Source organism: Hypanus sabinus, chromosome 17, assembly GCF_030144855.1.
Source record: "Hypanus sabinus isolate sHypSab1 chromosome 17, sHypSab1.hap1, whole genome shotgun sequence".
NCBI lineage: Eukaryota > Metazoa > Chordata > Chondrichthyes > Myliobatiformes > Dasyatidae > Hypanus > Hypanus sabinus.
This window is the reverse complement of record NC_082722.1, coordinates 29,537,479-29,549,507: the sequence shown is the minus strand read 5'-3', so window position 1 is coordinate 29,549,507 and position 12,029 is coordinate 29,537,479. Positions and strand designations below refer to the sequence as shown.

At 40.9% G+C, this 12,029-nt stretch overlaps 1 protein-coding gene across 1 annotated transcript in view; it reads left to right on the top strand.

The window, feature by feature from the left end:
- Positions 1-12,029, top strand: part of pard6a (par-6 family cell polarity regulator alpha) — an 87,018-nt gene that overhangs the window by 23,439 nt on the left and 51,550 nt on the right. The gene's annotated exons all lie outside the window — the stretch shown is intronic.

Genomic DNA, 12,029 nt, shown 5'->3' with positions numbered 1-12,029 from the left:
CCTACACTACTTAATGGATCGAAGAATGTACAGGCTCTTGTGCAACTTGGTAACTCCAGCAAGCAAGACAGTTGATGAAATTGTTACAATTTTACAACCCACTGCTGATAGTTGAGAGATTTAGATTTTACAAAGGGAACCAGTCAAAAGATGAAAGCCATCCTAACTACATTGAAGAACTATGCAAACTTTCCCAGTACTGTGACTTTAGGGATGGACTTCCTGATGCATCAAGGGACAGGCTTGTATGTGGCATGCATAGCCAAAGCACTCAAACGAGGCTACTGTCCGAAAGAGACCTGACCTTAAACAGGCATTGATCATTGAAGTATCATTAGAGACTGCGGCAAAGGAAGCAGTAGAACTACGGAAAAGGAGGTTAGAATGTGAAATGCACAAAATATCCCTGAATGGTGCAAAAAAGGAAAAGGTGTGGCAAATCCTTCCATGATGCAAATGACTGTTGGTTCAAAGAAGAGGTCTGCAGGAAGTGTCACAGACAAGGTCACATAGCGAGAGTGTCCTGGTCAGACAGGAGGTATAACAGTGAGAAGTCTCAAACTAAGCAAATGCATAAAGTCACTGAATGTAAAACAGAATCAAACAACATAGAGTCTGACAAAAATGAACTGTAATGCCTAGAACAGCATAATATTACTGAAGTAGATCACAATAGATGTGTCAGGTGTAAAACTGAAAATGGAGCTGGATACAGGGTCAGCTTTGTCCATAATTCCAGAGGCTGACTACAACAGACTGTTTTCTAATACACTATTGGAGAAGAGATCAGTGATGCTAAAGAGTTGCACAGGTGAAAGTGCCAAAGGCAAATGGAAAGTAAATGTGACGTGTGGAGGCCAGACACAGCAGTTAGAGCTTTGTATTGAAAAATGGAGGGCCAGCACTTTTTGGACATGAATTGTTGAGGAAAAAGTCAACTAGGCTGCCACACAATCGAAGTGCTCTGTGTGAAATCAACAGGCAACTGCAGCCCAAGTGGTAGCACTAACCAGAGACTATCACAGCTGCTTAATGCTAAGAGAAGAGGATTGGTAAACTGAAAGGCATGAAGACCAGACTTGAACCAGATGAAGCAGCAACTCCAAGATTCCATAAAGTGTGTCCGGTGCCTGATGCACTACATACTAAAGTAGATGCTGAACTGCAAAGCTTGCAGGCATCTGGAATTCTTTCCAAGATGGAATGGAGTGATTGGGACCCCATTTATTGTCCCAGTGATCGAGTAAGGGAAGGCCAGAGCCGTTTGCATACGTAGGGATTTCAGGGAGCATCAACTTGGTGATGCGTACTGTGCAGTACCCTCTGCTGTGAATAGAAGGCATTTTTGCATCCTTGGCGGGCAGGGAGAGGTTTTCAAAGATTGACTTGTCACAAGCCTATCTGCAAATGGAGATTGAGGAGATGAGCAGGAAGTTCCTCACAAGGGACTGTTCCACTATAATTGCCTTGTCTTTAGCGTCAGATCAGCTCCAGTAAAGAGCAAAGATTGGCAAAGAGCAATGGACCGAGTACTCCAAGATATCCTAGGAACGCTATTGCCTTTCAATAGGTACATTTAATGTCAAATGTATACAATATACAATCTGAAATTCTTTCTCTTTGCAGATTTCCACAAAACAGAAGTGCCCCGAAAAATGAATGACAGATAAAACATTAGAACCCCAAACCCCCCCCAGTTCACCCTCCCACACACAAGCAGCAGCAAGGCAATGCCCCCCACCAGCAAAATAGCATCAGCACCCGCCACCGAGCACTCAAACGTGCAGCTAAGTATCAATAAAGAGACAGACTTGCTGTACCCCAAAGACTACTCTACACACCACAGGCAGTCTACCCCCTGAATAAGGGGGGAAAAGGTATCCCTGTTTCACAGCAAGAAGAGAGGTAAAACAAACAACTCACTGACTTACAATGTTAAAAAGTGTGTGTCGCTTTTTCCAAGCTCCGCTCACAGAGAACCAGCACCAGAAAGGCATGGCTGTTCAGACACGTAAACCACAGCAGCTAACCTGCTGCGCCTGATGTTCCAGGTTCTCTCTCGTGACTCAGTCAGGGGCACCAGCCTAGGATCAGCCCATCTCCAGAGCCACGAAAATCTGGAACCCTGAAGGCAGGCTAGCCTTCCTGGCCATGTACTTGGGATATCAAAAAGTGGCTGGTCTTGAGCCCCTGAGAGCAGATCCCATTCCTGCAAAGAACAAAGGTCAGGGTCTTCAAAAGAACCTTAAAAAGGAAAAAGAGATGTCAAAGTTACAAGTAGAACTGTTTCCAAAAATGCAAGCAAAGGAGTCATCGTTTAGTGCCATCTTAACTTCGTTTTATCTTGATGACATCATTGTGACGAGCAAAAATGATGAAGAGCACCTCCAGAATATTGGTCAAGTGCTTACCAGGCTGAGTGAGTGTGGTCTGCGTGCAAAGAGAAATGGAGTTTTTCAAGAATGAAATCTCATATTGTGGACATGTCATTGGCAAGCCTGGCTTACACACATCACAAGAGGAGATTGAAGCAGTGCTATGGGCACCCACACTGGAAAATATGTCACAACTCAGGTCATACTTGGGCCTTGTAAACTACTACCACCAGTTTCTCCCGAACATTGCTGCTATCTGAAGCAGTGCATTCAATGGGTGCAGCACTGTAGCAAAGTGGGAGTGGTCTGAAAGATGTGAAAAAATATTCTAGGAAACAGACTAATGACATCGGATGAACTGCTCACTCATTATGACCCATCTCTGCCCATCAGTTGATGCAATGTGTCCCCTCATGGCATTGGAGTTGTTTTGTCACAAATTAAGAAAGACGGATCTGAATTGTGTTTGCTTCAAGATAACTGACGAATGCAGCTACACACAGATCGACTGAGAGACCCTTAGTCTAGTATGGGGAATAAAGAAGTTCCAGTACTCCCTCCAGACAAAAGTTTACACTAGTGACAGATCATCAGCCCTTTGTATCCATTTTCAATCCCAGGAAGGAAATTCCAGTGATGACTGCTATCTGGTTACTCTATTCATGGGAGCCCCCTCTTGTGACAGAATTCAAGGGTACCAAAGAACACACAACACTGATAACACGAGTGAATCTGCAGATGCTGGAAATAAATAAAAACACAAAATGCTGGCAGAACTCAGCAGGCCAGACAGCATCTATGGGAGGAGGTAGTGACGACGTTTCAGGCTGAAACCCTTCATCAGGAGTGAAGTAACATGGGATGGTCGAGGGGGGATAAGAAGTGAGGGGAGGGATAAAGTAGAGAGCTGGGAAGTGATAGGCTGGAGGGAAATGGGATAGGGGAAAGGTGGAGAATTATGGGAAATAAAAGAGAAAGAAAGGTAGGGCTGGGGGAAGATTATAGTGGGGGGGGGGGGGAAGAGAGAGAAAGAGAACCAGACTAAAATTTTAGATAGGGATAGGGGTAAGGGTGGGGGGCAGGGGTATCAACAGAGGTCTGTGAGTTGATATGCTGATAGCTTGTTATATCTTCCACTAATGGCAACTGAAGAAGAGTCTTCATACCGTGACCCAGCAGAAGTATTCCACGCTGCATTAGTGGACTGGTTGCTGGTGACAAATTCTAAATTACAAAGGGAAACGAGGAATGACCCAGCATTATCAAATGGCATCAGACATTTCAAATCACTCCTCGCCATCTAGCAATGAATAAGTTGGTTGAAAGGTTTATCCAAACGTTCAAGTAGTCTGTTGAAGCGATGGCCAAGGAGGACATTTTTCTACTGCAGAAGGTGGACAATTCCTTTTTGTGTATTGGAACTCTGTTCGTGCAATGACAAATCAAACACTGCAATGCTGCTCATGAGTAGGAATCTGAGATCTTGGATAGACCTCCTGAAACCAGACCTCCGTAGGGAAGCACAGAATAAACAGTTCAGCCAGTTGCCAAGTGAATCGGCAAGGACCTTCGAGGTTGGACAGCAAGTGATTACTGAGAAGACAATTGGACACTTGGTAGAATAGCTGCAAGAACTGGACCACTGATGTAGGCAGTGGATGTTGGAGATCATGGAGACATCGTACACACCAGATACTGCATGCTCAACTGAAGAACACACCCGAGTCAGTTGTATCTAACAAGATGGACACATTATAGTCACTGACAACAACGTGACTGCAGAAAACCAGAACGTTGTTTTACACAAGACACCTACCAAACCCAGTGCCATTCCAAATTTCTGGTAACCTCATTCAGAAAGTAGCACCTGACTAGTTGGACTTGCTGGGAGAAGGAAACTCACCAGGGAGGGTCCCTGTGCAGAAAATGGTACCTTCATTGCAGTCAGGCATTTTTTTATATTATTAATGCTCTAGTTTTCTTTCTTGTCGTAAAACGAGAAGAGCCAGCACTTTATGGCTGAAACTTTAACTTGCCTTTTGATTTATTCTCTCCACACATTTTGTGTGGTCAGTAATTTCGCATAAATGGATGTATGGATGAAATATGCCTTCATTAGATTTGTAGTGAATTGCATGAGTCATTAGTATTATGACACACTTGAGAAGGGCTCTATTTAAGGATGGTTGTAATTTGAATTCTTCAGTTCTATGTTTGGACTTCTGCAAAGCATGTAAATTTCAGTTTAGTAAACTAATGAATGTGGCGTCTTTCAAGTTAATTGTCATATTTACAAATGCCACAGTGCAGGACATGTTGGTAGTCACAATTGAATTTAAATGTATAAATTATACATCTAATTAGAGTTCTTTTTTTATAAAAAGCGTTTTTTGTTCAGTAAGTGCAATATCATTAATTTTAGCCAATTAAAATGTAAATGCTGCTGCTGTAATCTAATTTGGTGGACTGTCATTGCAATGCTGTGACATTTTAAATTATTAATGTGCTGCAAGGAGAGCATCAGATCTATAATATTACAGAGACCTTGTACAAATGTTTAATATCTGTTTAAACAGATGAGACTTGAGCAAACTTCGTAATTTGCAGCTGTGATCTTCATGGATTCAGACAGATGCAATTTCATGCTATAGTTTTGAGAGCCCTGTTGAAGGGTCACAACCTGAAACTTAAGCACATTCCCCTCCAAAGGCGCTGCCTGTATTTTGTGTAATACTCTGGATTTCCGGGATCTGCAGAGTCTTTTGTGTTTATAGTTTTGGGATCTGTTTTCAGTCTAAGACACTAGCTAATTTTTCAGCATTGTGTGAAATCTATTTTAATATATTTTTTCTTCATACAACTGTACCTTTTAATGCCAAATTAGATCATTTTATAAAGTTGATTTTTGCTATTAAAATATGGCAAGTCTACTGATGCACAATCAATTTGTTTTTCCCCAAGGCAAATACCTACATGTTTGCGGCAGCAGCCTAGGCCAGGTGGCGAGAGAATACCATTTCAGTATATCCCAAGGTGTTTTATAACAACTGGTGTTATAAAAAAAATCTTAAAATTTGGTTTGCCCAATTCTGCAGATTCCAACAGTTAAATGACCAAATTCTGTTTGGAGATGTTTAAGGGATAAATTTAGATTTGTCCTTGGAAGGTTTGTACTGGCTAATCTAATTGCATGCTATATGGCCATTTGGGTAAACTTCAATGTCAAATCCAAAAGATTCTCTCACTGAAGTGGCTGCTTGAGTTTTGTGTCTAATTCTATATTGATACTTGTAAAGGCCGTAACTGTATCTGCACAGCGGGACTATCGATTCTCACTCTCTCTATAGAAGAGTAAACTATGCTGTGCTACCTGGCTGTCTGCGACTTCCATTCAAACTCCAGTCTGGATTCATTTTTGGCACTGACAATTGAATCTTCAACTATCCTGAAAGGGAGCACTTAATTTTCAAAAAAAAAAATTAAATTACTCAAATGTGTTGTCAGACACAGATGGTGTTAGTCAAGGATACTTGGATCACCATGACTAGTGGTGTGCTGTAGGGATTGGTAGAAGGTTCTCTGTCATATGTTAAATTATTTAGGGGATTGAAGGAGGGAGTGATCCATAAGTTTGCAGATGACAGCAAAATCGTGGTATAGTGGTCAATGAAGTTTATCTAAGATTACAACAGGATCTGGAACGACTGGGGAAAGCAGGCAAAACAGCGCCAGATTAACTTAGGCAAGTGCAAAGTGATGTACTTTGGGAAGTTAAACCAGGGAAGGTCATACACAGTGAATGGCAAGACCCTGGGGAGTATTGTTGAATAGGGAGCTGAGGAGTATAAATCCAGTGCCCTACAATGACAACACAGTCATTGGTGATTGGATGAAATGGTAAAGTGATTGTATAGGCTACGTTTGTGTTCCCTAGAGCAAAGAAGACTAAGAGATGACATGATAAAAGTGTATAAAATCAAAAGAGATGAGAAGGTGGATGGCCAGAGTCTTTCCCATGGTAAAGGGTGTCTAAAACTAGGGCACTGGTTTAAGTGAGAGAGAAGAGGCTTGGAGATCTGAGGGATATCTACAATGAGCTGCCAGAGGAGGTGATGGAGACAGGATCAGTAACAATTTTAAGAGCCAGCTGGGCAGACACTTGAATGAGGGCAGAAAAGTAGTGTAATTATTGCAGAGATATGTTGCTGGTGGTGATTGGTGTTGACTGTGCCAAAGCGTCTGTTTCTATATTGTACAGCTGACTGGAGTACTTGGAAGTGGAAGTTTCTTTTAAATCAGCATTTCTTGTTTGGGTGGTCCAAGTTATCTTGGAAAAGTCATTTTGCCTTTGAAACCTGCAAAATGTTGATTTATCAACTTTAAAAGTTTGCAGTGTATAGATTCTCAAGCATGAAGATAAATACGTTTGTAGTTTTGAAATTAGTGACTTGCAAAATCAGATGTGGGCAGTGTGAATCTGAGTGACTGTGCCCTGCTTAAGATCATTCTTTCAACAATGTGGGTCTGTTAAGCAGGTCATCTGATTATTTATCAGATTTTAAACTGGTTATGTTTTGATAAAGGAGAGGAGTTGGAGATGGGGTTGGTTGCGTGTGAATTGAGAACAGGTATGTTAGGTTCACAGGTCACATTCCCGAAGCAAACCGACTGGTTTGAAGTCTTTAACTGAGTCCATATTTCAAAAATGCCATAAATGCAGACTGTTAGGTTAATTATGACTGGCTGTTTAACTTTGTGTGAACAGTTTTACTTCTCTCAGTATTACCAGTGTTGGAATGGGACTGGTGAGCAACTTCCCTCAACATAACTCGTCCTCTGAATTTTATCCACAACAAAAGTGAGAACTTGGATAAATCAGACTTATAAATTCTCACGAATTCTCCAATATTTTATATTAGATTCAGAAGACTGCAGATGCTGGAATCTGGAGCAAAAAAACAAACTGCTGGAAGAACTCGCAGGTCAGGCAGCATCTGTGGAGAGGAATAGAATAAACAGTTGACATTTTGGACCAAGACCAAGTCTGGCGAGGAAGGGGCAGAAACCAGTATAAGATGGGGATGGGTGGTGGAGGAACAATACAAAAGCTGGCAGGTGATAGGTGAAACCAGGTGAGAGGACAGTTGAGTAGGGGAGGGTGTTGAAGTAAGAAGCTAAGGGGTGATGGGTCAAAGATGTAAAGGGGTGAAGAAGAAATCTAATATGATTGTAGCTTATGGAGTAAAGGATGGGAAACAGGGCAGTGAGGTGGTAACCAGAATGGAAAAGTGGAGTAGGAATAATTACCACACGTTGGAGAAATGAATGCTCATACCATTAGCATGGAAGCTACCCAGATGGATTTCATCCAATATTTCCTATACTTACCTGGAAAAGATCAGCTGGAAAAATAAAATATTTAAGAGGCAACTCTTTTTTTTTAAAAAAAAACCATTTTGCTTGTGTTATAAGATAAAGTTTGGCTTCCTCTTCATCTGCTGACCAGAGGGTTGAGAATCTTTGTTTACTATCAGTGGATCTCCGATCGCGCACCAACTGCGTCCTTGCATAGGGTCTGAGAGACTTTCTCAAAATTTGAAGAATACTAGCTAGACTTATTATATCTGACCTAAGCATTAGATTTCTCCCCCAGATCAATTGTATTTCTAAGTTTTTGTAATCTCATATGCAGTATTCTCGTTCGCTCTTACTGTTTGATCAGCAAGTCTTACAATTGTAACTATCCAGGAATTGAACTGGCTATTTCTGATCAAGCAATACAGGGGGCATTAATTATTTCTGAATTCCTAATTATGATGCTGAATTTAATATTATCCCTGACTCTTGGCTATAGCTGGCTGTAAATTTACAGTGATAGCTGCCATCGGGCATCTTGAAGCCAGCTGCACCAAGTAACTCCAAGGATTTTGCACATTTGGAAGCAAAACCTGATAAAGGCAGTTTGTGTTATAAGAGAAGTGACCCCTAGGGTGAGGAGAAATGTCTTGTATTTGCCAGGATATTTATCTCCATGTGGAAACCACCTCCATTTGATAGTTTGCTTGCAGAATAACATTGCTGCTAAAAGTATCTGGAGACCGTGTGGCCTCGTCACTGATCTCAGCAGCTGGTACCAACAAACTTAGTTGTGCGTAAGCCACACTCTGGTTGCATCAGGGAAAACAAAGGAAAATCTTGGCCCAGCTAGTTCTACTCTAGGCTGGTTTGAACAGTGGTGCAGTAATAACTCCCTTAATTAATCTCTTTGTAGGATTGCAGTTTTTCATGCAATCAGATTTGAAAGTGGTTTATGGAACCAGCCACCATTTTTTCCAGAAATGTTATTAATGGTACCACTGCATTCTACTGTAATTTATCTGGGTAACTGAGGCACACGGGGAGTTGAGATCACTGTAGTAAATGCACAACACTTTATTTAACCATCAGATATTTGCTGGTGTCTAGTAGCCATGCTTTTTCTTGTTTTTTTAAATCCTCTGCTTTCATTTGTCATCAAGTTCTTAAGGCCTTCTATTCCTTACTTTTTATTTACTTTTTGTGATCTGTTGTGTTTTTTTTTCCTCTGCACTGCTACCACAGAGACAACAAATTTCATGGCGCGTGTCAGTGATATTGGGTGTGATTCTGAAGGTATGCTGTTAATTCTAAGAATGGCATTTGCTGCCCAGTAAATTTGTTCTTCATGGGTCTGCTAAGGTCCATGGGTCTAACAAAGTTCTTAAATGAAGCAGAGTAACAAACCATTCCATCCTAATCAACCCACGTTGCCCACTTGCACCCATGTGACTGGTTAACTTATTAACATGTACATCTTTGTAATGTGTGAGGAAACAGGAGCACCTGGTAGAAACCCACGTAGCAACTCGTAACACGGGAAGAATCGAAGACGGGTCACTGGTGTTGGGACAACCACTGTGCCTCTGCTTCACCCCATTCTTTGACTTAACCTTCCTCGGATGTGGTGTCACTCTGAGGGCAGTGGTGAATACTATTGGAAGTCTGCCTTTTGAAAAGTGGTTGAAGGTGTGGAAAGTGATGTCTGCAGATTTTCCTCTTGTTTGTGATCTTCACTGTAGATCTTGTTCGGGAAAAGATTCTGCCTTTGGTGTGTGCACATTATTTGGTACAGCACATTGAAGGGGTCTGTGATCATTTGGTTAACACAAACATTGTCTGCATACCACAATTCAATGACGAGGCTGCAATTTATTTTTTATCTTCAAACTGCACTTCCCAGCAACCCACCTATTTAATCGGTGTTTAATCACGGGACAGTTTACAATTATCTGTTCAAAGGAAACAGTTATTTTGGTTAGGAACTTGCTGAAGAGTGGAGCTAAGCCATAAGAGAAAGGTTTGTTTGGGGGGGGGGGGAGGGAGAGAAGAATTGGAGGAAATGGCCAGATATTTGTCATAAGAATATGCAAAGGATTTCATTTCATAGTCACAATTCCTCTCTCCATTACTCATTGAAACAAATGGAGTTGGGGAACATGAACAATTTTGCACTTGAAGTATCTGTTAAGAGGTTTGCAACTCTTTAGCATTGTTGTAGGATTACCTTTATGCACTCCATATAGTATACATTGTTAATTAAGAGTTGATTAGAAATTTTCAGACACAATGTAGCATTGAGATGAATGTTTTGGTGTTTTCCGCCAAGATTCTTAGTTAATCTGAAATTAGTATTTTTGTCCCAGACTTTAAATTATATATTTATAGGCATTTCAACCTTTCATAACTATTTCTGACTGTGGTTGTATTTAAATTTGCATTTGAGCTGAAGGACAAGATTTCCAATTGGAGATTGATTTTTCTTGTTGCTAAAAAAAACAACTTAAAACTGGCAGTGACTGAACAGAAAAACTTGAAACTGAACAAGGTGGGTTTGATACCTTGCATTTTTAATTGATTTTGGCTGTGTTGCAACATTTGACCACATTTTCTCATAGCTCCAGCAGCCCTAATTGGCTCGTTTGTTTACACCTGGACTAAATAGAACTAATTGCCTTGTGAGCACGAGGTTAGTTACTGTCCGTCAGCAGAGAAACTAGATTGTGCTGGAGCGTTACACGCAGTGACCAAAATTGACGCCTGGCAGCAAGGAGTTAGAAATGCTAGGTGGTGGGAAATGGTGCACAGGGTTCGTAAACACATCTGATGCTTTTGAAGTCAGCTTTCTGGTTGATCAGAGAAGGATGATAAAATCAAAGGAAATTGCACAAGTAAATGTAGAGTAGTTTTGATTTTGGTCTTGAAATTTTCATTGCTTTTGTAAGTATATGACTTCCATCTTTTTAAGAGAAAACGATGAATGGACATGTATCAATGTTAGACTGTTACTGCTTTCTAAGAATTATCAGAACTCTTTAATTGTAGTTTCTTAAGCAATCACAGCTACTTGAAATCTACTAATTTTGCACTGCATAGTCCAGGGGTCGGCAACCTTTACCACTGAAAGCCATTTGGACCCATTTCCCACCGAAAAGAAAACACTGGGAGCCACAAAACCCGTTTGACATTTAAAATGAAATAACACTGCATACAACGTTTTTTTGCCTTTATGCTATATATAAACAAACTATAATGTGTTGCATTTATGAAATCGATGAACTCCTGCAGAGAAAACAAAATTACATTACTGCATGCAACAAAAACATTTTGAACTCCGAAAAAAAGACGTTGGGTTGAAGGTTACTTTTAAGTAAAATACTCAATGTCTATTTGAGTCCTTGTATTTATGAAAAATGCCGAACGTAAATTGTCTGCCAGCAGCAAACCAAAAATAATGTCAGCCAGCTGTCAACCTGAAAAATAAAAGGACTATTTCACTGAACAATGAAAAAATATGAATATACGTAAAATAATAGGCAATTAAAATATTTATCATACTTGGTTAATGGGATTTCTGCTCCTGGACCTCAGCGCACAGCGTCTGCACATCAGGGCTGTATGACGTCACATTCATCTGTACACAGGATCGCAAGCTGTCATCTGAGGCGTGTGCGATGTTTGTTTTTAATAAAGTTCATGTTGGAGAACATCTGCTCATATACATATGTGGGTCCAAAGATTGACAGGACTCCAAGCGCATACTTTTTAATGTTTACATAAATGTCGGGGATAGCATTCCATGTTTCGAACACAAGTTTGTCTGGTTTAGGGAGGTTTTCAATATCACTCCATTTGTGATTCTGAGCAAGAACGGCCTTCTGACGGGCAACATCTTCAAGGTCTGTCAAGCGTCTAAACTTGGACACCCATATGTCTTTGTCGGCTATGTCGGCCAGTTCTATCTCAAGATCAGGTTGACTCACACCTGCCAATGCAGTCGTATTCAGTAGGGATGGATCGATGCTTAGGGGAGTGTCCGGGAAGGATAATGTGTTTTTTTTCCTCTCTGAACTCACAGAAGCGTTTCCCAAACGATGTTTGCATTGCGATGATTGCAAAATGTAAATACTCTGAATTTATCATGTCGTGAGCTTGTTTGAACTCTCTCAAATTGGGGAAGTGAGACAATGTGCCTTTCTGTAAATCTCTGGCAAGCACTGTCAACTTGCGCTGGAATGCCAAAACATCCTCCAACATGTGCAGGGCTGTGCGTCCTTTCCCCTGAAGAGCTGTGTTCAA